This window comes from Argopecten irradians, chromosome 3, assembly GCF_041381155.1.
Source record: "Argopecten irradians isolate NY chromosome 3, Ai_NY, whole genome shotgun sequence".
NCBI lineage: Eukaryota > Metazoa > Mollusca > Bivalvia > Pectinida > Pectinidae > Argopecten > Argopecten irradians.
Window position 1 is genome coordinate 44,017,714 of NC_091136.1, and position 23,687 is coordinate 44,041,400.

Here is a 23,687-nt window from a genome sequence, read left to right on the forward strand (position 1 = left end):
ACTACCACAAGGGTCACCACAATATATATACTGCCATCAACTACCACTAGGGGGCACCACAATACATACTGCCATCAACTACCTCTAGAGCGAACCACAATATATATATACTGCTCTCAACTACCACTAGTTCGGGAACCACTATTCATACTGCTATCAACTACAACTAGGGGGCACCACAAGCCATGATGCCATCAACTATCATTAGGGGGCACCACAATACATACTACCATCAACTACCACTAGGGGACACCACAATATAACTACCACATATTAAAATAGTTGAACATTGAGTAGTGGAAGAAACTCTAGGAGGGATTGGTGATGGAGTGGGTTGTGGGGGGTATAACTCTAGGAGGGATTGGTGAAGGAGAGGGTTGTGGGGGTGTAACGAGGGTAACAAAGGTGCAGGTAGGTAATCAAGGTCCAAACAGGTGAGAGAGAACTCTTCGCCAGTTTGAGGTGCGACTTTTGGCAAGGCTTCGGAGCTATACAGGGATTGGTGGGATCACATTGTACACAGACACCATGGGGAGTACAGTGGATTATGGGAAACTAGATCCTACACATGTTTTTGTCAAATATTACAAATATTCCCCTGGCTTCCCATAAACTAGTCCAGCAATTATCACAGTACTGGTATCGACTGACAACTTGATACCCAAACTTTTTTTTTGTGTGTGTATGTTTAGGTCTAGGGAGGGGTGGGATGGTTTAGCTACACTATAGAGTATGTCGACTTAGATAAAATGAAGTGTTTTATCTATATTTACGTCTGGAGATATAGAAGGGTGTAATCCTCAGGTGTCAGGCTATTGTCTTACCTTACAGAACACCTATGGCAGATTATACCTCTACTAATTGTACAACTCCTACCAGTTATGTTACAGCTACACTTTGGTACTCAAATTTCAATCTCCTAAGAACTCTCCTGAGAAACGGTGGATCTCATTATGATTTAATGACATGAAGTGTTTTTCTTACACAGAATAATCAAAGTGTCAGCCTTAGTACCGTGAGAAAGAGACATTTTGAAATTCATAGCCAATGCAGGAAAATTGATTCAAACAAAAATTATAAAAAAAACCAGGTAGTGCTTGTTATTACGTGTATTTCCTACAGCAGATAGGTCCTGTGTCTCTAGATTTTATAATTATCAATAAAACCGAGCTCCTTCACAACTAGGGGGAGATAAACTAGCTTTAGAACTGTGGCGTAAGCGTAAAGTTCCTTTCAATATTGAAGTAACTGAGTATCTATTCCAAGCATTAAGAACTTCCCATGGGTCTTTTAAGGATTTCTAAAACATCTACACATATTTTCTACATTTCTTGACTAATGCTCTGGGATCTGAGTACCACACTAGATTGAATCTCAGACATTTTGGCAAGATAATGTGAAATGGAGTTTCCATTTCATATGATATTTAGGAACGAAAGATTTTTCATTGATGTTTGTGTAAGTATGTAGCTGTGTGACCCTGATGTAAAATGTATCTGATGACTTTAATTTACTGCATATGGAATTCTTCTCACATTACAATATATTTCCAAGTATTTTAACATCTGCATAAGTTCTACTCTGGTAAATTTAGAAATCTTCCAAATACAATGTGGATCTAGACAGTGGTTTCAGATAAAATGAAACTTTATTTTCTGTTGCTAAAAATGAACAGGTTGGATTATACAGTTTAGGAAGATGATGTTTGCATTTTAGCAATTGATAACAAATTAGCAATTTGTCATGATTATCATAAAATAAAAGCATGTTGTCATATCAAAAGTGATAAACAAATGTTATCTTAAAGACAATTGAGAGAATTATACATGTTAGCTAGCCTACCATATGAGAAACAATGTGCCAAGAATATACAAATAATGACTTTGTATAGTAACTTATGCTACACCATGAATGATTGATGTACCCACCATATTTGGTACGGAATCTATCAATGTGAACTCAGGGTTGGCAGTATCAAAATGTAGGTCAAAATGTAGGTTATATTGACCCAGTGATGGTAAATGTAGGCCACAGTGACCCAGGGATGATAAATGTAGGTCACAGTGACCTTTGCTTTGTTATCATACACTACTTTATGAAGTTCATATCACAATTATTTCTTGGAAGAGGGGAGAAAAAACAAAATGGCAGTCTGACATAAGGCTATATTAAAGGGAACCTGCCAGGTACTAATACAGACAATGATAATTCATTCTTATTAATGAATTAGGAACAGCAAGGCTTAGTTGATAGTTGTAGTAGAAACAAATTTGAAAAAGGAGATAGATCCAATGGAATTATTGAATAATTCATGAGTCTCAAAGAAGATTTCTTTGGTGAGAATTATAAGTCTATTCTATTTCATGATCTGTTTAATCCTACTTCCTGCGAGACAATTAAAAAAATAGAATAAAAAGTTAAAAACATTCATTATAATATCTGTGGTATCTTAATTGTTTTTTTTATCAACAATGGGTCTGCAGTAGCTAAGTACTTCAGGTGTATGATCATTCTGTAGGCACATTGGCTATCATGATAGGCCAGTTTACAGGTACTTGTCTTACACCACGAGGTTTTACCCTCAAATCAACCATTTTATGTGACCATAGCTATTATAGGACATCAAATACAATCTGACCGAATTTATCAACAGTTGTGGCCAGTGTGCCATGTTTTTAGAGGGATACGGACCAAGTTCCCACGATATCCAGGGCCTCCTCTTGTTGCCATTAATATTATATAAGGCAGTGCTACAAAGTTGTGACAATTCTATCACTTATTTATGCTAGTCAATGGAGCTCTCAATTAAGCTTTCTCTTTCAAACTCCAGCAGAAAGATGGCTGTTGTTGAATACCCGGTCCCAACAAGTCCCAAACCTATCGCTCATCACGGGATCGGTCCCACATAAATGATGAAAATGCAATTCGGTGTCTTTTTTATTAAACAGAAAAATGTTGGAATGCTACAATAAATTCTTTGCATGAATAAATTTTAAAACAGAGAATTGAAAACAAAAATTCTTTCAGTGCTTTCTTCAAGATCATGAGAGAATAGGACCCGTTGAATAATATATGCTGTCGGCCATTGATCGATCTGGCTTCCACTGTGCCTATTGACTGAACCACGGAAACAAAGTTGCCAGGCCAAGTATATCTCGCCCAGGGTGCTTCTAATCAAATTTCACTTTATATCGAATGTGAAACAAATTTTATTGGGCAACTTTTTAACTTGTATATCGATAGGGTGCAAATTGCACGGTGGAATTATTGGTTTTTCACTTTTTGCTCCAACCAATTCACATGATAAGGCATGTTAGATATAACGGAGCACATGGAGTTTTTGAATATGTTTGTTCCAAGTTTGTAAATCTCGAGGGATCCTGAAGAATTCTGTTAACTAAAAACGAGCAGTTAGACAGAGTATATATACGTTTTATGTCTGTCGTTTCCGATAAACAACAGATTTTTGTATGCATTATATTGGTTTTATCTTATCACCTGCACAGAACCTGACAAATATTTGGTTATTTAGAAGTCTTGTCGATATACATGATACAGGTACGCCATTGAAAACTAGTGGGTTACGAAGTGCACGCATGACCACCTCTTTCTAAGTCTTTATTTTAATTGTATAAGTGGACAATACGCTAGCCAAAATCATGTAGAAGAATTTAGTCACAATTTAACTCGATTGGTGGCCATTCAAGGGGAAAAGCATTTACACACTGGTAACTGATGGTAATGATCATGATCTGGTTCCGACCATTGTCTACCACACTCCTGGTCACATGACCTCCCCATGTGACCTTGTCCGTCCCGATTTTTAATTTGATAGATAAAGATCATATAAACTAAAGCAGGAAATGATAACAACTATCTGACATTTTTAAAGCCTTTTCTGTATAAAATTTAATTTCTTTTCATTCCCTTTATTTCAAAAGGTTCGTCTTCAACCGACTTTATCACAGAAATAGTCATTACTCGTAATACCTGCAGCCGATAGAATGACTGATAAAGAAATTTCCCCAACATTTTATATATATTTCAAATTCCATTAAATAAAGGCAATATTTAAGGATTTTATACATGCTTTTACAAATCACAAATGTTGCCAAAGAAGTTTTACCTAAAATTGCTAAATTGAGAGCATCATGTTAACTGCTGATACGTATATATATACAGTGGTATCAATTTAGCCTTTTTCCCATCAATAAAATGTTATCCTTATAACAAATAGTTCCAATATCAAGTAAATAACTCTAATATCTAGCTCTTGTTGCTTTAACTGTACCATGGCATTTATATTGTATAATACTTATCATTATGTACCATTAACCAGTTGGAAATCAGATGGGTTGTTCCCCTTCCCATCCAGAATCCTCCTGAATCACTTCCGCACTGTCGAATGTTCGGAAGTGATAATACTTAAGTGATTGTAAAAGGAAATCAATTACAGATTTTTTTTCTTTATTAGAAAAAATTAAGTTTCATTTTATCTGTTACAGAACTTCCAAAAATGAGAGTTAATTTAGATATATCAAACAAGTTTTGGAAGTTTTTTTATTTTTGGAGCCTTGGAGATACAAATTTCATCAAATCTCGCATGTTTATCACATAAATCTTATAAGCTTACACTATCAATAAATTCAAAATTCAAAATGCCGTAGAAAAAACAGCCATTTTCCTCTCACTCATCCATTAAGATACTAGCGGTTGTATATGACACTGGTGACATAAGCAAAATATCGCACTCAGTAACAAACAAACTCAGTAGATATCAGGATAAAATAATGATTCTCATGCCATTAGCAGTATCTGTAGATATGAGACCTCCAGTAGGCTGGGTTTGTAACGTAAAACTGTATACCATACCTCTCTCGGGTTAAAGATTAGAAAGAGCAACAGCTTGTTAACTATAATAAACCTTAAGAAAAGTAATTAATTAGGTGAATTAGTAATTTAGCCTTATTACTGTACTTTTACATCAAGATCACAGAAAAAAGTTTGAATAAAAAATTAATATCCTAGCCAGGGAAATACAATGGTTCCCACCCCTTGGTAATTATAAATTCTGCATAGTTTTTAATTATAGGGGAATTTTAGTGATTTTCAACATTAATGATGTGAACACGAAAATGTATTGTATCTCATTTAATAAAATATAGCTGCTTACACAGCAATATTCTGCACAAAGCCCTCCATGAATGGAATATCATCTGATTAGAGGAAAACGCCTTAATTCAATGACTCTCTGACACAATGCTTTTACCTTTGTCATAAATAATATATAACACCATAAACAAGATAATTACATAGATCAAGGAAACGAAAAGGATAGCTAATTTCAGTAAAAAAAAATACATCACATATATACATGTATTCTGTTTATGATAGGTCATTTCAGATCAAACTTAACAAATATGTGTAATTGTTATTTTAACAAAAGTCGGCCAACAGTTGACATTTAATTATCTGATTTTTTATGTTTCCCTACAAATACATTATGATGAGTGGAATAACATTTCATTCTTTGTCTAGACCGAATACTCTATCGACACAGGCAGACTTAAAATTTATTTAAATCTGTTTACTAGTACTGGCACTATATAGTTCAAAGTGTTCAAAACAGGAAGTAAGGTACTGGCGACCATCTTGGATATCTCAAAAGGAAAAATTCAAAACCATATCACACATTAGCATATACCTAAGGCTATATCAGGTGCGGCTTTTAAATTAATACATGTAGAAAAACTGAAAAGAAATTGTGAAAAAAAGGCCTATGCCGCTTATACTCATGTGCGACTTATAATCCGTAAGATACTGATATGTGCAATTTCAAGTAATAGCAGTACCAGGTAACCTTATTGTTTATTGAAAAAATCTCCTAAATTCAATTGTGCACAGACAGGTGGGTAGACAGAATAGGTGGACAGAATAGGTGATTACTATTGGGTATTAAATAGAACAAGAATGTGGCATGTATTTAACTTGGGAAACTTTCTTGAAATTGGAAAAATGCTTCCCCAACTATGGAGTCAAACTAAGAAACTTCTACAATGTAGGTATTGGCTGACAACAAAGCCCAGTTCGCAAGTACAGTGTAATTAATAATCATTTCATAAATTGCATTTAAAAAAACCCAACTACAAACACACTCGTCTTTTCTTAACTCTGTAAACTTCATCAATGGTCATATATGACCAAGTTTTAATGTACACATGCAGCTATCAATAACACAAGATTTTGGACCACACTTAGCCCCCTTCTCCAAGGAAACCAGTCGAAGGAAGGACACAAATATTACCACAGCTTACACAAGACCACTGTCCATCATAACAAATAGGTCCGAGTACCATGAACCTAAGGTCTGTACTGTTGTCCAATAGGTCACCCAGATAAACAGGCAATGATGGACACAATTAAGGTTATAAAGACTATTGATTATAGCAGTTGGAGGGTAATGAATGGCAAACACACTTATTGAGAGTGGAATTTGTCTTTTAGACCTGACAATAGCGCCAGTGTTTGGTTATAAGGAGTACCTATTAGACAAATATTGTCACCAACAGTTCTGAGGAACGCCAGGCAAAGAGAGGTATGCCTTTGTCTACAAGTAAGCCATAATAATTGATTTCAATGAACATGTTTCTAGTTTTTAACACAGAATGATTCATATTCAATAACACCTCAGCTGTGGTCACAACCCTTACAGCAAACCGGCCACAAACTCTAGCACACACAAAGGTTTGCCACACGAACCAACACAGGGCTACAATCTCTAACTTGATTCTCAGAACTTTATCTAATGGCTTTAAAGATAGCATTGTTTAAATATGCCAATCAACTTTCATAACTATAACACAAACAAAATTTCAGTCTGCAGGAAAACACCCCTCAAATAATGTCTTACTGAAAATGAAACAAAAACATTCAATTAAACTTTCATTATTCAAGTAGCCCTAGGTCTGTATTATCAATCAATCTCTGAAATTTGTATCCAAGAGCTTTGTACCCTGAACCAGTGATGTTCAACCCTTGATCTTCAAATGTTATATCTGTGTTGCAATGAAATGTCTGTTTTCTTTAGAATTAAAGTTACTTGGAAGTGTGTGAAGATTCGGATTGTCACTGGAAACCAGAGCATTCTTCATGCTGCCAGGGATATCCATAATTTTTCATATACAGTGAATTGAACCGCTGGTGTTTGAGTGAAAAACAAGAGCCAGCAGATTCGAACAACTGATTATTGTTAATTCTTTTTATTTTCTTATTTCTGTTTTGGGGGTAATTCTTTATGAAATCTCACACAAAAGCACAAGCATTAAAAAATATCTTCTTACAGTCTTCTAATCATGATAATTGTTTGCTAACGAGAGGGTAAAAGCTACCAGCTTTGATTGGCTGATTTCGATACCAATGACAAGTTGCACTACGGTGTCCGTCCCTCTTCACAGTGATAAAGTAGATGAAACCTCTCTGATTCCACCATCAACCTCTTTAGGACGAGCCTTTCAATTGGCTTCAATGGTCTCTCATTTATGTTTGATGGTGCTGAGGAGCCTTGAAACCTCTGTGCATGCACTGTGCCGCCAATGCACTGCGCTTTTTTCTGGTTCCACAATAACTGTGCTCAGACGACATTAGTCACTATTTTATGTATACCCCAACCCCCATCCAACCATAACCCTTGGAGATTTCTTTAAAGATAATTTGAAGGGTCAGAAGAAACTTGTTAAGATCTTACAAAAATGTAAGATGCCATAAATTATAAAAAAAGGGAGACAACCTCCAGACAAAATTTGGGGAAACAAACAGAAAAAGATTCATAATTTCATACAGATATCCCAGAATTACGTGTATGACGAAAAGTACTTGTAACCCATTTAGTACAGTTTCATTGGCAAGACCAAATCAATTTAAATAACATTACAGATGGCCAGGTATCAAAGGCTTCCTGAGGATTCAATTTAGCCAGAGTGATGGGGATCAATTGCAAAAGTTGATATATGATGTCATCGTGCATGCTGAAATGGTAATGGGGCACATTTGACCATGACGGCGACTAAAGGTGTGCATTAATCATGTTAACGAGACTTAGAGTACAGGTATGAATAACAATGTTGTGTCTGTGGAACGAGCGTCCAGAGACCAGATTCTTAGCTAATTTACATACAGTAACAAGTCTGTCTCAAATCTCCAAATGGCAGTTGTCCTAATAGGCTGGTTGGACTATGTAACGCTTAACTGAAATTTATTGATGTATATATGTTTATGTGATAATAAGACCTTTATTTTGTTTCATCAATGATCTTTCAATGATTTTACCTCCCTTTTAAGAGTACTTGGCAACTTAAACTTTAGAACATTTCCTTTGGGCAGTTTTATAAATGAGGAATGTTCAGAGTTAAATGAAAAATCAACTTACACCAAACTACTCTCCAAATCACTCAAAAATGTTTTATAATGGAGTAAACTATGAACTAGATCTGACCTTACACATTTAGCAAGACATGTACCAACTCCAAATAAGATTTTATATATATCTAATAATATCAAATTTCTATATTTTACTTATAAATAATAATAATGTGAAATAGCTTCAATACTCACCAAATAATATTCCACATTCCTAATTCTGGTGTTAGATCCTATTTTACAATCATTTCTGTGACTATACAATCACAATGACTTTTATCTTGCAATGAGCTCAATTTATGCATTTAGAAATTTCTATTTCCAGTTAAAAGCATTACTTCATCCAATTACATCATGCATTAATATGGAAAACAATAAGAGTGCTTTCTTAATTTCTGCCTCAGTCATTTTCTGTAACTATGTGCTTAGCTGGAGTGCCTACCACACCCCATAGCGACACTATGACTAAACCTTCACCCAACAATTAAAGTTTTGTTGGTGAAAAATTCACCAAATCATGTTACCATATTTGAATTATTACACATATCTTATTAATATTCACTTTCAATTGCACAATAATACAGACTGAAATTAGACTGTAAAAGAATCATTAATGGACCGATATGTATGCAATGGTTTAGTAAGAGTGTGTATATGTTTTCCGATATTTTGTTCTAAATTTGATATCAACACCGTTGTATAGGGCCTTTGATATAAACTGGTAAAGCGTTCAGTATTTTATTGATTCTGTGCCTCAGATTTCAGTGTAAAAATTAAAAAACAAAGTGAGGTAAATTGATTCTGGAACACATTCCTTGGCAATGTTTTACACTAGCCTCACAGTAACACTGTATATTGTAGTACTTAAGACTACAGGCAGAATACTCAAGGTTAAAGCTAGTATATGTATGACCTTGACTTTTATAGTTAAATCGATTTCTAAATCACGCTTGTAAACTGCATACAAGTGATAGGTTATCAAGGAACTGTTTAGATATTTTCAAACCATTTTCAAAATTGAACTAATTTAAGTTGCTTTATTTCAACTACTGTAACATTTTCATCTAAATCTTCACTTTGAGATATTGTTTTAAATTCTGAATCGAAGCTATCATTCAATTTTCTGATTTTAGACAATAACAAAGACTACTTGTTTATGACTCCACAAGACCAAAGGAACAGAACAAAGTCAAGTCACATGTGTTGTCAGCTAACATCTGCATGTCAAACACGGTGACATATCATTGCAGGTGACTTGAAATGCAAGAGCTTGAAACAGTTTTAAAATAAACATACAGATTACAACAATTTAGTTACACAAAAATATTGAATATTTAAAGTGATTTATGAAACTTTTCTGCCAGTAGCAGGTGTTTTGATAACCTGAGATTTTAGTGGGTCGGATTCCATACTGGGTGTGATCAAAGACCGACACCGCGGGTAAATGACAACATGGCCAGAATCCGAGGGTCGTTGTCCCCATAACAATGTGTTAACTAAGCCAAGAAGTCACTAATCCAACTGCTTGTGTCAAATTTATTTTTCTGGTCTCAGAAAATGTCAGATTCACAATTAATGCCACCCATTGGTGTCTTTGAAGCTAAAATCAATATCTATACATAGAAAATAACAAATTAAAATAAAAGACATTGAAAATGATAATGTTTTACATTTTAAGCTATGGAACTTTTCAATATCTATGGTAACCATATTTAATTCTGAAGATCTTCATACTTAAAGCTTTAAACAGGAATAGGATCTACCATATTTTACTCAATAAAACTTCATGGAATCAATTTGATCAAATTATAATTAACTGGTACAAGCATCAAACTAATTATAAGTCACTTATAAACATCAATGAACTTGATTTACCTATTCATTGAATGTGTAAGTAAAGAAAGGTATGAAGTTTTTATATATTTTTTTCTCATATATCTGATATCCAATACCGGGGCAAGGGGTTTGGGTGGAGGGTGGTAGGTTTGTCAGGGTGTTTTTAGGTGAATCACAGTAGCCTGGATTAGAGGAGTGACTGACTCAGCAGGCTAACTTGTGATAGGATCAAACATTTCCATTGATTTAACTGAGAAAATGACCTATATCTAGACCCAGACAAACCCAAAACATTGATTCCAGGCCAATACGTAACAACTGATACTCCTTACCTTGCAGAATCATTACTAGAGATCTTCATCATATTTCTTAGTTATAATCCATGGGAAATCAAGTCTTGATCAAACTACTGTATTAGTGTGGACCTAACACCAGTTAGTCTTTTATTAATGTCTGCAGTTATAGCTTAATGGTTAAATGGTCCACGATTATATCAAGTTAATATGGGTATAAGATAAATTTGGTCACGATATCTTTTATTGAAATCTGAAGCCAGGGACCTTATTAACCACTGAGAAATGGTTTGATCAATTGAAAGCTACCGTAAACTTTTTTTTCCCTTTCAGTTTTTTTTTTTATCGTTTAGGAAAGTAAACTGAAATTATTGATATATGGGCCCACAGTCCTTGGGTTCCTTATGAATTATTGTAATTACATTTTATTTAATCAAGAACCAATTAAGACCTGGTCACATGGACTCTGGGGCCGTCTAATTGATTGTAATTGAGTCTGTGTTAAAGTGTTTGTACAAACATGGTGGTACAAATATCATAATGGATGATTCCTTTGTGCTTTGAAAAATTTACTGGCGGGTGAAAAAACAGAACCTATTCAATAATGGTGCGGGATTGTGTTGTGCGTTTTTGAATATTGAATTTGCCAGCAGTACCAGCGATAGCTTGCATGGTGTACCAGCAGTATTGTTATCATTTTAAACTGGTGCAGTTTGTATGCAAATCATGGTATATATAGTCTCTACATATACATACAACTATAGAGCTCATCTTCCCCACATGCCCCCCCTATTTGTCCCCCCACATGTCCCCCCTATTTCTTCTCCCAACTGTCAAATAAATTAGACATCAAGCAGCATAACAATGAGAACAATCATCAACCAATTACTTAAATTTACACAACATCCCACCTTTTTATCCTAATTTCTGAAATTGTCCCTATTCAGTGGAATACAATAGATTTCAGGGCTCGATCTTTACCTGCCCTCTGTATAAACAGCTTTAATCATGTAAGTGATACAGGGGGTGGAGGTAGGCTTTGGGCAAAATGACAATTATTGAAGTTTTTATTGACCTACATGGTAAACTGCTTTAAAATGCTGCATCACTTAACTGGGCAATAATCTATGAGACCGCCACACTTTTAGCAAGAACAAAATTAAAGACTGAGCAATACTCTGGAGTGAAATTTGCTTAATTAATTAGTATTTCAAGGTCACCTGCCATCTTTTTATAGTCAGAATTACAAATTCTGAGTTACAACTGGAGTATAGTTCTGAGTTACACTTTGAGAATAGTTCTGAGTTACACCTGGAATGTAGTTCTGAGATACACCAGGAGTGTAGGTCTGAGTTAAACATGGAGTGTAGGTCTGAGTTTCACCTGGAGTGTAGTTCTGAGATACACCTGGAGTGTAGGTCTGAGTTAAACATGGAGTGTAGTTCTGAGATACACCAGGAGTGTAGGTCTGAGTTACACCTGGAGTGTAGTTCTGAGATACACCTGGAGTGTAGGTCTGAGTTAAACATGGAGTGTAGGTCTGAGTTACACCTGGAGTGTAGTTCTGAGATACACCTGGAGTGTACTCTTGAGTTACACTTGGAGTGTAGTTCTGAGATACACCTGGAGTGTAGGTCTGAGTTAAACATGGAGTGTAGTTCTGAGTTACACCTGGAGTGTAGTTCTGAGATACACCAGGAGTGTAGGTCTGAGTTGTAGGTCTGAGTTACACCTGGAGTGTAGTTCTGAGATACACCTGGAGTGTACTCTTGAGTTACACTTGGAGTGTAGTTCTGAGATACACCTGGAGTGTAGGTCTGAGTTAAACATGGAGTGTAGGTCTGAGTTACATCTGGAGTGTAGTTCTGAGATACACCAGGAGTGTAGGTCTGAGTTACACCTGGAGTGTAGTTCTGAGTTGCACCGGGAGTGTAGGTCTGAGTTACACCTGGAGTGTAGTTCTGAGATACACCTGGAGTGTAGGTCTGAGTTAAACATGGAGTGTAGTTCTTAGTTACATCTGGAGTGTAGTTCTGAGATACACCAGGAGTGTAGTTCTGAGATACACCAGGAGTGTAGGTCTGAGTTACACCTGGAGTGTAGGTCTGAGTTACACCTGGAGTGTAGTTCTGAGATACACCAGGAGTGTAGGTCTGAGTTAAACATGGAGTGTAGGTCTGAGTTACACCTGGAGTGTAGTTCTGAGTTACACCTGGAGTGTAGGTCTGAGTTACACCTGGAGTGTAGTTCTGAGATACACCTGGAGTGTAGGTCTGAGTTACACCTGGAGTGTAGTTCTGAGATACACCAGGAGTGTAGTTCTGAGTTACACCTGGAGTGTAGTTCTGAGTTACACCTGGAGTGTAGGTCTGAGTTACACCTGGAGTGTAGTTCTGAGTTACACCTGGAGTGTAGGTCTGAGTTACACCTGGAGTGTAGTTCTGAGTTACACCTGGAGTGTAGTTCTGAGTTACACATGGAGTGTAGTTCTGAGTTAAACATGGAGTGTAGTTCTGAGTTACACTTTGAGTGTAGTTCTGAGTTACACCTGAAGTGTAGTTCTGAGTTACACCTGGAGTGTAGTTCTGAGTTACACTGGAGTATAGTTCTGAGTTACACATTGAGTGTAGGTCTGAGTTACACATGGAGTGTAGGTCTGAGTTACACTGGAGTGTAGTTCTGAGTTCACTTGGAGTGTAGTTCTGAGTTACACCTGGAGTGTAGCTCTGAGTTACACCTAGAGTGTAGGTCTGAGTTACACCTGGAGTGTAGTTCTGAGTTACACCTTGAGTGTAGTTCTGAGTTCCACCTGGAGTGTAGGTCTGAGTTACACCTGGAGTGTAGTTCTGAGTTACTCCTTGAATGTAGTTCTGAATTCCACCTGGAGTGTAGGTCTGAGTTACATCTAAAGTGTAGTTCTGAGTTACACCTGGGGTGTAGTTCTGAGTCACACCTGGAGGGTAGTTCTAAGTTACACCTGGAGTGAAGGTCTGAGTTAAACATGGAGTGTAGTTCTGAGTTACAACTGGAGTGTAGATCTAAGTTACACATTGAGTGTAGTTCTGAGTTAAACATGGAGTGTAGTTCTGAGTTACACCTGGAATAAAGCTCTTAGTTGCACCTGGAGTGAAGTTCTGAGTTATACTTTGAGTATAGTTCTGAGTTAAACATGGAGTGTAGTTCTGAGTTAAACATGGAGTGAAGTTCTGAGTTACACTTTGAGTGTTGTTCTGAGTTACACCTGAAGAGTAGTTCTGAGTTACACCTGGGGTGTAGTTCTGAGTGACACCTGGAGGGTAGTTCTAAGTTACACCTGGAGTGTAGGTCTGAGTTAAACATGGAGTGTAGTTCTGAGTTACACCTGGAGTGTAGGTCTGAGTTACACCTGGAGTGTACTCTTGAGTTACACTTGGAGTTGAGTATTATATACCCTAAATGCATTTCTGTGTTACATATGGGTATTACATAAGGAGTTTAGTACTCTGTGTTTGACAGGAGTTTTGGAGCTATTTCTGATTTAGATAAAACTTAATTTTGTCTCATCATTTCACCACCATCTTATTTAAATTAAGTGACCTTCTAGTCAGCCTTTATTGGTAGTAACCCTCTTTAACAGCTGGTAATATTTAGCCTGTGGAGGTCAGCTAATGGACATATCAAACAGTAAAAGTGACCACACAGGCTCCAGGCACTGGTCATCATCTTTTTATCAACACTCATTGAAGATAGATTATGAGGTAACTGTCATTGGGGAGGGGAGGTAACTCTTATTTAACTTAAACATTGGCTATGTATTCTCTAAGAATCAGAGGATCTAACTTTTAAATTTTATTCAAATGCATTACCAATATCAGATTAAATTCTTGATGAATAAAGTTTTGCTAAAGTTATGCAATGTTTTCTTATGAAGATGAATTATAGAAGTGCCTAAAAATTAGAATTAATGATACAAAATACTGCACTTCTTAAACATTCATTAGATGATTTTTAGACAGCCCATCACTCATAGTAACCAAAAATTTAATTTACCCTTTTAGAAGAATTTTGTCATTTTTACTAATACAGTGCGTATACCTATGAATAAAAACAAAGAAAGAAATACCTGGCAGAAATTTCTTAAAGAATTTATGTTGTTTTAGTAGAATAAAGCAATGCTATTAAAATAATTTATTGATATAGCAACAGAAAATTGAGATCCCCATTACTGATAAATAAGGATACTGTCTAGACATACCAAGATATGTATTACAAAAACACAATATGATATGTCTATACAACAAACCCTGGTTACCATGACAACACACCAGGGAATTCATAACAGATATCATATTGGGGTAAAATAGCTTCCTACAGAGATATATCTGATCAATCGCCTTTTCCAAACAAGCGAGTTAAGTATACATTGATCTTTTAAATCAGATTAAAAAAGCACACACACATATTTGACCCATGGGCGTTAATGCGAGTCAAAAGAGATAAAACAGTGTAGCCCTATTGATACCATGTACTGCAAGACTTCATACACATAACCAAGTTTGGTTAAAATCAGACTATATAAAAATCTTGACCAATAAGAAACCTCCATTTTATGGCCATTTTGAATGGAAACTTTCTACATTTTGCTTGATTTGAGTAGTCATATCATTATCTCTCTCTCACTATCATAATCACAGATATGCATAGATATGAAGACATAACAGGATATGTTCTCAGCCAATCACAGGCTTTGGCAGCCATTTTGGATGCTTCATGCTAAGAGATAGAGAGAAAAGTGCATTTTATGGTAGATTATTATGTAACAGGAGAGAAAGAAATGTATGGGCCTGACTGGGGCTCCAACCTGGGACCTCCTATCACTAGTCAAATAATCTTACTGATTGAGCTACGTGGTCACCAAGAATCGGCCCCGTCAAATCCCACTACACTTCTTATACCCTTATACCACCACCTTTGGGTATTTTGTTACATGGGCACCAAGTTTGTAACAGGAGAGGAGAAAATGTAGTGGCCAGAGTGGGGCTAAAAACCAGGACCTACAAACAGTAGTCAGGTGCTCTACCAATTGAACTACGAGGTCACTGATGTTTAGTCCAGTTCAAATCACACTACAGTTAGAGAAGCAGTTTCTTGTAATAAGGGATTGGAAATACATAATGAAACAAAGTGTCATTGACATACATGGAAAACACCATAAGTATCTCCATTTTCATGCCTTTGTTTGCCATATTAATACCCCCTTGCAAAAAATGCCATAAATAGCATGATAAATGCAATTGATTAAATTTCTTTCAGAATTACTGTAAAGTAATTTTTTGTTAATTTCTGGGTATGACAGACATTGTCCAATTCTGCCGCTGTCCTAACCTGTCTGACATAACAGACAGAACAATACCAAAGTAATAACACAGGCAGTTTCCATCACTGTTCATTCACGGTAAGTTAATCTCTTGTCATGTACCAAATTTAATAATCCTCATTAAGCAGAGACAATAGCAGTTCTACCCTACGGAAAACTTAATGGACTTGCCAGAACAATGACCTGAGCAGACAACTAGAGACTGAGAGGGAATAATCACACCAAGACAATCATTTTCAATTAGCAGACATTTTAAAACTTAATTCTATATCTGGTTATAAAATACTAATTAACAGTGGAAATTATATCTAATTAGCAGACAATTGAAAACTTGGCAAGTATATCAGGTGATAAAACAGTAATCAGACACACCTTGGTGGTGATATTTATGACAATTATGAGAGAATTACAATGAACAAGCAATCAAAACCTTCTACATCAGACTGATGCACACTTATTGCAATACTTATGAGTGAAATATTCATACAATTTTCATCCGCTGCCATTGATGTGGGCTGTCAGTCCTCCTAATCACTCTCAGATAGTCCCTTAGTGTTTTATTAGCTACCTTAGTAACAATTCACAAGCAATACGAGCATGTGGCACAACGTCACCACTGCTAAAAGCCATTTTAAAAATGGATGATTATGATTCTTCAGAAATAAGATGAAAGCATGTGTTATAAAGGTATCTGCACTATAAACACTGGGTAAACATGCTGAGCTCAGCGACAATACAAAGGATTGGTATCATTAATATTGTCATTACCACAATCATTAGATGTTCACTTGGTAACAAGCAAAATGTCGATCAAATTTTTTTATTCATGACATTTTGCTGATGAGATAAAGAATTCAATAAATATAAGATTAGACAAATCTTTGTTATCTCTCTCCAAATGAATGTTTTATAACTGGAGTAGTACATACACGTTAACATGTGGAAATTCAGGTCAAATGTAAAACAAATGCCAGGTAAATCAATATTAGTATATCATCAAAAACATTTTTGGTTATATGTATAACATTTGCTGCACCGGATACGTCCAATGTAGTACATTATGTATACCTGAAAACTTGTTGGTTCACCAGCTGTCGGTGAAACCATTTGGCACTGCACATGACTCCGACATTGAATGGGAACATGAGTACTCCATGTGTATGTACCTTCACATGGTTTAATACTACCTGGCGATTGGTCAATACCAAGTTAGCCTTAAATTGCCAACTTGAATTTTTGAGGCTAAAAAGATTGCCCAAAAAATTGAATTTTTAAGCAAGATATCATTTACATTGACAGTTTGTACCAATTTTTGAGAAGCACACAGCAGATGGAATGTTCCATAAGAGTATCATGGTTGCCAATCTAGATAGAGATTAATGTTGTGTTAGATCAGATTATAATATGTTTCTATAGTAATAGAGGAAATTTAAAAAATAGAAAGTCCCCATCTATAAATTGACAGACCCATTAAGATTCCATTAATCCTAACAAGTGGTACATATATCACCATGTAGATCCTAACCCAATCCTCGATCACCTAGCTTACATGTTGCCTTCTACACGACATCAACTCTCTGTCTCTAACCCGAATCAGACCTTCACATAACCATTTGTATTCCCACTCAGCCAGGCAAAAACCTTTCCCATCACACTCCTAAACCCTCTTTCCACCTAGGCCAGAAACTTTCCCACCACACCGATGTCGACCCCCTATCCCTACCCACATCCAAGCCAGAAACTTTCCCATCAAACCCATGTCGACCTCCTACCCCTATCTCCACCTAAGCCAGAAATTTTCCCACCAGACATTGGACCCCCTACCCCTATCTCCATCCAGGCCAAACATTTTTCCACCACACCTATGTTGATCCCTACCCCTACCTCCGTCCAAGCCAGAAACTTTCAAACCACACCTCAGGGCTGCAGAAAAATTGTGAAATGTATCTCATCCATCGGACAAGTGCTTGATCAAAATCTACTCGTCTGAATGACAATTTTTCCCACCACACTGATGTTGACCACCTACCCCTATCTCCACCTAAGCCAGAAACTTTCCCACCACACCGATGTCGACCCCCCTACCCCTATCTCCACCTAGGCCAGAAATTTTCCACCACACCTATGTCAACCCCCTACCTCCGTCCAAGCCAGAAAATTTCCAACCACACCTGTTGACCCCCTACCCCTACTTCCACCTAGGCCCGAAATTTTCCAACCACACCGATGTTGACCCCCTATCTACCTAGGCCAGAAACTTTCCAACCACACTTATGTCGACTCCCTACCCCTACTTCCACCTAGGCCAGAAATTTTCCCACCACACCGATGTTGACCCCATACCCCTACTTCCACCTAGGCCAGAAATTTTCAAAACCACACTGATATTGACCGTCTACCCCTACTTCCACCTAGGCCAGAAACCTTCCCATCACACCTATGTCGAACCCCTACCCCTACTTCCACTTAGGCCAGAACTTTTGAAAACCACACCGATGTTGATCCCCTACCCCTATCTCCACCTAGGCCAGATTTTTTTCCACCACACCTTTGTCAACCTCCCACCCCTACCTTCATCCAAGCCAGAAACTTTCCACCACACCGATGTTGACCCACTACCCCTACCTCTATCCAAGCCAGAAACTTTCCCACCACACTTTTATAGCCTCCCCAACCCTTAATCCTCTGCCCAGATCCACATTTCACTATGACAACACCTGTGCTGCCTTACCTGTGAGCAAGCTCGTTAATATCACTGACAGTATGAGAGATCCACCAAGAGGAGGTAGCAGCTCTGTACACAATCCATTGCAGCTGTCAATAAGTTCATGTCTTTTACCAGTTGATGACTTAATAACCAGATAATTCCATCGTGGATCTCCAGTGGTGCAATTGCCGAGGGGCCCCACGTTACCTGTCCCTATAAGAAGTAGTGTGTACCCTCCAAGTCCGCAGCCTAACATACACAGCCGGAAAGACAGGGACTCAGCTGGGTGCTGTACCATGGATCAATACCCGGATTTGATGAATTACAATTCTGTTGCAGCAATCAGCTTAACGGCACTCTCATTGGGTTGTTGGATGAGTGAGCCTATGATAGCCTTGTCATATTACCTTGAGCTGTGTGCCACTAACCAGTAATACCCTATAATACCTCGGCCTTGTCTTCTACATTTATTTCCCCATCAGATGACAGCCCCTGATCTCAATACCATGCCAAAGTAAAGATGACACCTCTCATACAGGACTTCATTTTTCAAAAGTTAAATATTTTTAAATGTCCCTCAACTGATTTTTTTCAAAAGCTGTGACCCTTTTATATGATCTTTACCCCAATAGGACTGCAGTTATAATGCATTAATGACTACGCGTCTTTTGCACACTTGGGTTATTCTGTTGATATCACGATGATCATTCTTTTAAGACTCTCACCTTTCAATATGTCAGTTTGAGATATAATGCTAATTCATTTATCTGCTTTATCAGACCATAATAGGAACAATTACACCTTGAAACTCCTGGATAATGTACTGAAATTAACATATTCAAAGAGCCATGCTATCTCCCGTCATACGATCCCATCAGTCCTAAATCTGACTTAGTGATCGACCACTGTAACATTGGAACAAAAGTTCCCTCGATTTAAATCTCTGACATCGCTGTTAAAGTGTTAATCCGGTCCTATTACTGACACTGGCGGTGAATGCATTGTTACTAAATATTGAGATGCTAACTTATTTTTTTATCAATCCATACACATTGTGTTTGTATAATACAACCGTACCGGTGTTTCAATGATTAAGTGGATAAGCCAAGATCTGTTAAGATACAAATAACATGCTCAGTAATAACCTGTTGCCTTAATTAACTCCAGTGCCTTAACTTCAACCTTTATCCACCTCTTCTCCCTGGCTCCTATCCCTATTCCCTACTTTCCCCTTATTCCTAAACTAACCCCTAATCCTACCTTACCACTAGTCCTTCACTAGCCCTTAACCCCAAGCTATTTCCTCCACCCCTTTTTTGCCCATATCCCCTCTGATTACCTTATTCTTAGTTTAGTTTGCTTTGTTTGGTTTACATCCAATCAGGAGGTGGAGGAAGGCCGGAGTACTCAGAGAAAAACCACTGCGATCAGTACCTGACAACTGGACCTCATGAGTTTTGAACCTAAGATGCAGAGATAGAGGGTTTATTGTAATATACATGTATAGGGACATCGGAACCACTCGGTCACTGCGGCCCACCTTATTCGGAAGCACCTTCCCTAGGTCACTTTCTCTCACTTCCTTTCTCTAACCAACTTTATCAATCAATACAATTCATATCCCTTGTGTCATCCAACATACCCCCCAGTAATCTTTATAACTCCATATCAATTAGATATTGATTCATAAAATCACCGATGATTGATGTAGAAATCTTCTTCAGTCATAGTTTAAGTCTCATGCATTCAAATGACCTTGACTTTTAACATTCTACTCTGTGTAAATTGCTGACAAATAGAAATCATTGACAAGACAACAGGGAAATGGCATGTTTCAAAAGAATTCACATCTACGCTAATCCAGTACAAACCATCATAGTAACGACACCCTTCCCATACCCACTAACGTAGAGATGTATTATTGAAGCCCATTTGTATCGTAAAACAATACTTTCCTGCTTGTTATCAGGTGTGGACCCCCTGTAGAGTAAAGTGTACTGATTGAACTCTATCAGCCAGAGATGGGTATGTAATAAAATATACATTTGATATTGATTACAAATTGTTTTCGTATTTGTATCAGTGTTAGTGTATGTGGGAAAATCCTACCTGGCCTCCACTTTACCTATCAACAGTCGTTATGTTCTTATGAGCATAACTAAAGTATGAGGGAGAGAGTTTGTTTTAGGGTGTTTCATTAAACCTATGTAGAATCCTGATAAGGAATGTGTAATTAACACAGTTTAGACATAACATAACGACCAAGAGTTCATAAGTAATTAATTTATAGTTATTTATTTTTATTCATATCTATGAAGCAAAATAGATATAGAGAGAGAAGGTCATACCGGTATTAGCGTTTTCTCTTTGTGAGAGTGTGTGTTTCGGAGGCTGTAGTATGGTTGTTTTGTGTCTCTTTGTGACACAGTGTGTGTGTTTTGAGAGGCTGTGTTATATGTGTTTTGTGTCTCCTTTTGATAGTGTGTAGCCATTGCCTTCGTTATAGCATTACCTCACTGACACATTTTACCAAACATATCCTGTATGTTCCCATGGTGGAAACAATCCAACATGCTGCTAACTGTATGACAAGCAATAAGGAGGTGGTGTGGTGCACAATGTCAGACAACCACTAGGTGGATAGTCAATGGTATGCAATGTAAGACACTCACAGGTGAAAAATATTCCATGACATATTGAAAAAGGCCTTTTTATCAAAATATGGAGTTTAATATTGATAGCTATTCCATAGCATATATCGTTGGTTTATTGAGCAACGGTACAACTGGTACAGTTGATAGAAGGAAATCTCCATATGCTCTTTGGACCCCTGTAAGCATAAGGTCTGGTGGAATTTAGTAAGGATCACAAGTTCATGATTCAAGTGGTTTTAATACTTTCATATCTGATTCTTTTTGGAATTTATAAAGTTTGAACGAATTTAAAAACAAAATAAACGACACATAATTTCTCTATTTGAATTTGAACTAAATGTCACAACACAATGTATACCTGTATACAGTTTACCTGTAATGAAAACTCAGGTGAGAGCTGCAGTGTTGTCTCGGGTGTGGTTCGGGTGTAAAGGTAAGGAAATTAAAGTTATGAATGAAAATCTTAATGAATGTAATAATTGTAGGTATCCCACACCTGGGCAGCTACAAGTTCAGCAGGTAAGGTTGATTAGGCGTACCTGTACAGGTGATATAATCGTCTGATCTACACGGCTTTACCTTTCACTTGTCTGGTTCTACTCATTATGATATCTGTCTTATGTAACCAAATACACACTTAAGGAAACTAATAATGTAGGTACTGAAATACAGAGGAATATGTATCTCTATCGTTAACACAATCTGTAGTCTATAGAAATGGAATGTTATAGAAACATTAGAAAGAATTTAAAGATATGGATTAAAGGAAATGTGACTAATAACTAGATGAAATAAACAAAACAAGAGGCCCAGGTGGCTTGTATCGCTCACCTGGTTTGTAATGCCAAGTAATGTTCTGAATACAGAATCATTTGTTTCTTTTCTGAAGGAATTTAAAGATTTACCTCTAAATTCCCTGTTGGGCCTTACTCTTTCTGCTCCAGAGCCAAAATTTATACAAACTTCGGGACAGGTGAGCTAAAAACTCAAAGTTGACAATGTAGTTACGTAAACCATTGTCACAAATATAGAATTATTAAAGAAAGATTTTTATTTTTTAACAAAATTACTTCATAATAATTCCTTTTTGAAATCACTACAGGTACTCATATATTAAACAATGGTTAACTAAGCTATAAATAATAAATAAAGAAAATAATCAAAATCAATAATTTATGATTTTTTATTTAAACCAATTCTCAATGTAGAATCTTTTCAAGCAGATCAAATACTTATTGTATCAAGTTTCTATCAAATCAGATGATCCATTATCATCATGTTACCACTAGATGTATAAATATCTTGTTCTCAAGACTAAGAAATAAAATAACACCATTTATTAAGATGACAAAATGAGGTACTTTTCAACTACACAAGGGACCCTACTAGTGTTAATAAGTGATGACAGTGTTGTGGAAACTGGGCGAGGAAGGTTGTGTGTCTAACTGTGAGTGAGGAAAGACTTGTAATGGTGCGTCTGTATTTACACCTGTCCCTCCACACCTGTTCCTTCTCTCACCAATCATCCCTGGCAGAACAGAGGAAAAGGTCGTACAAGGTCATCTGTGTATCCCACCAAACTCACCTGTACCAGGTAGTTTAACTTTGATGTACCCTACCAGATTGGGTACATTGATAACATGCACAGATGAAATGAATACCTGGTTACCGTGAACACTAGCTGCACACAAACGCCAGCCATGAGTAGGTTCAGGTGTAACTACAAGACTTACTCATTTGTACGTCTGGGGTGTCACCTTCGACATCAAAGCAATACATTTATATTCTGAAGTACCCGCAATTTAATCATTCTGTCATCATTTTCGGTGAGGTACAACCATTTTGTTATTTTTTTCATGCATATCTGATAACTGTTCGTCAGGAACAATATGTGTTAGTTAACCTTGATTAGCTTCAGACAATTAGGTTATGTCATGAGAGTTTGATTTTAATATTATCTGATTCTCAAGAACATTGAGGGGCTTTAATACTTGTTCATTTTATATTTGTGAGAAAATTATTTGCATCACTTTTTTTTCCAAGCTGATGACCCTGAAACGTTTTATACCAAGGATAAGACGAGAGTAAGCTACCTTTGCACAATCATTGCTGCATGGAAACACAACCTCATAGACATTAAAAAATCCCTTCTACACATGGACATTATATTCCCATTAATTATGATTCTGATAAAAATTTTAAAAAAATAAGAGTTCCCAGTATGCTAGATTTACTCAAGAAGTTGAACATATTTGTATAAGAATGACTTGTCACTTTTTCAAGAGACTAGCCATGTTTTCATCATTCCATTATCTTAATGAATTTCAAGATTTCATACGATGCAATTTTTTTATGACATAGCCTTCCTTTAAAACCACTTACAGAATTTTCTACCTGATTAGAGCAACTTTTAACACATTTGGTGT

The 23,687-nt window shown here is 36.8% G+C and overlaps 1 protein-coding gene and 1 long non-coding RNA gene across 3 annotated transcripts in view; one reads left to right on the plus strand and one right to left on the minus strand.

Moving 5' to 3' along the window:
• The window catches only part of LOC138318713 (delta-like protein D), a 75,819-nt gene extending 56,984 nt beyond the window's left edge, over positions 1–18,835 (minus strand). Inside the window, exon 1 of one of the 2 annotated variants that reach the window (XM_069261354.1) lies at positions 18,632–18,835. The gene's annotated coding sequence lies outside the window, so the exon portion shown is untranslated. Of the gene's footprint in view, positions 1–8,610; positions 8,725–18,631 lie in introns of those variants that run through there. The other variant, XM_069261350.1, reaches the window with a different exon arrangement.
• The window catches only part of LOC138318716 (uncharacterized), a 60,000-nt gene that overhangs the window by 28,471 nt on the left and 7,842 nt on the right, over positions 1–23,687 (plus strand). The gene's annotated exons all lie outside the window — the stretch shown is intronic.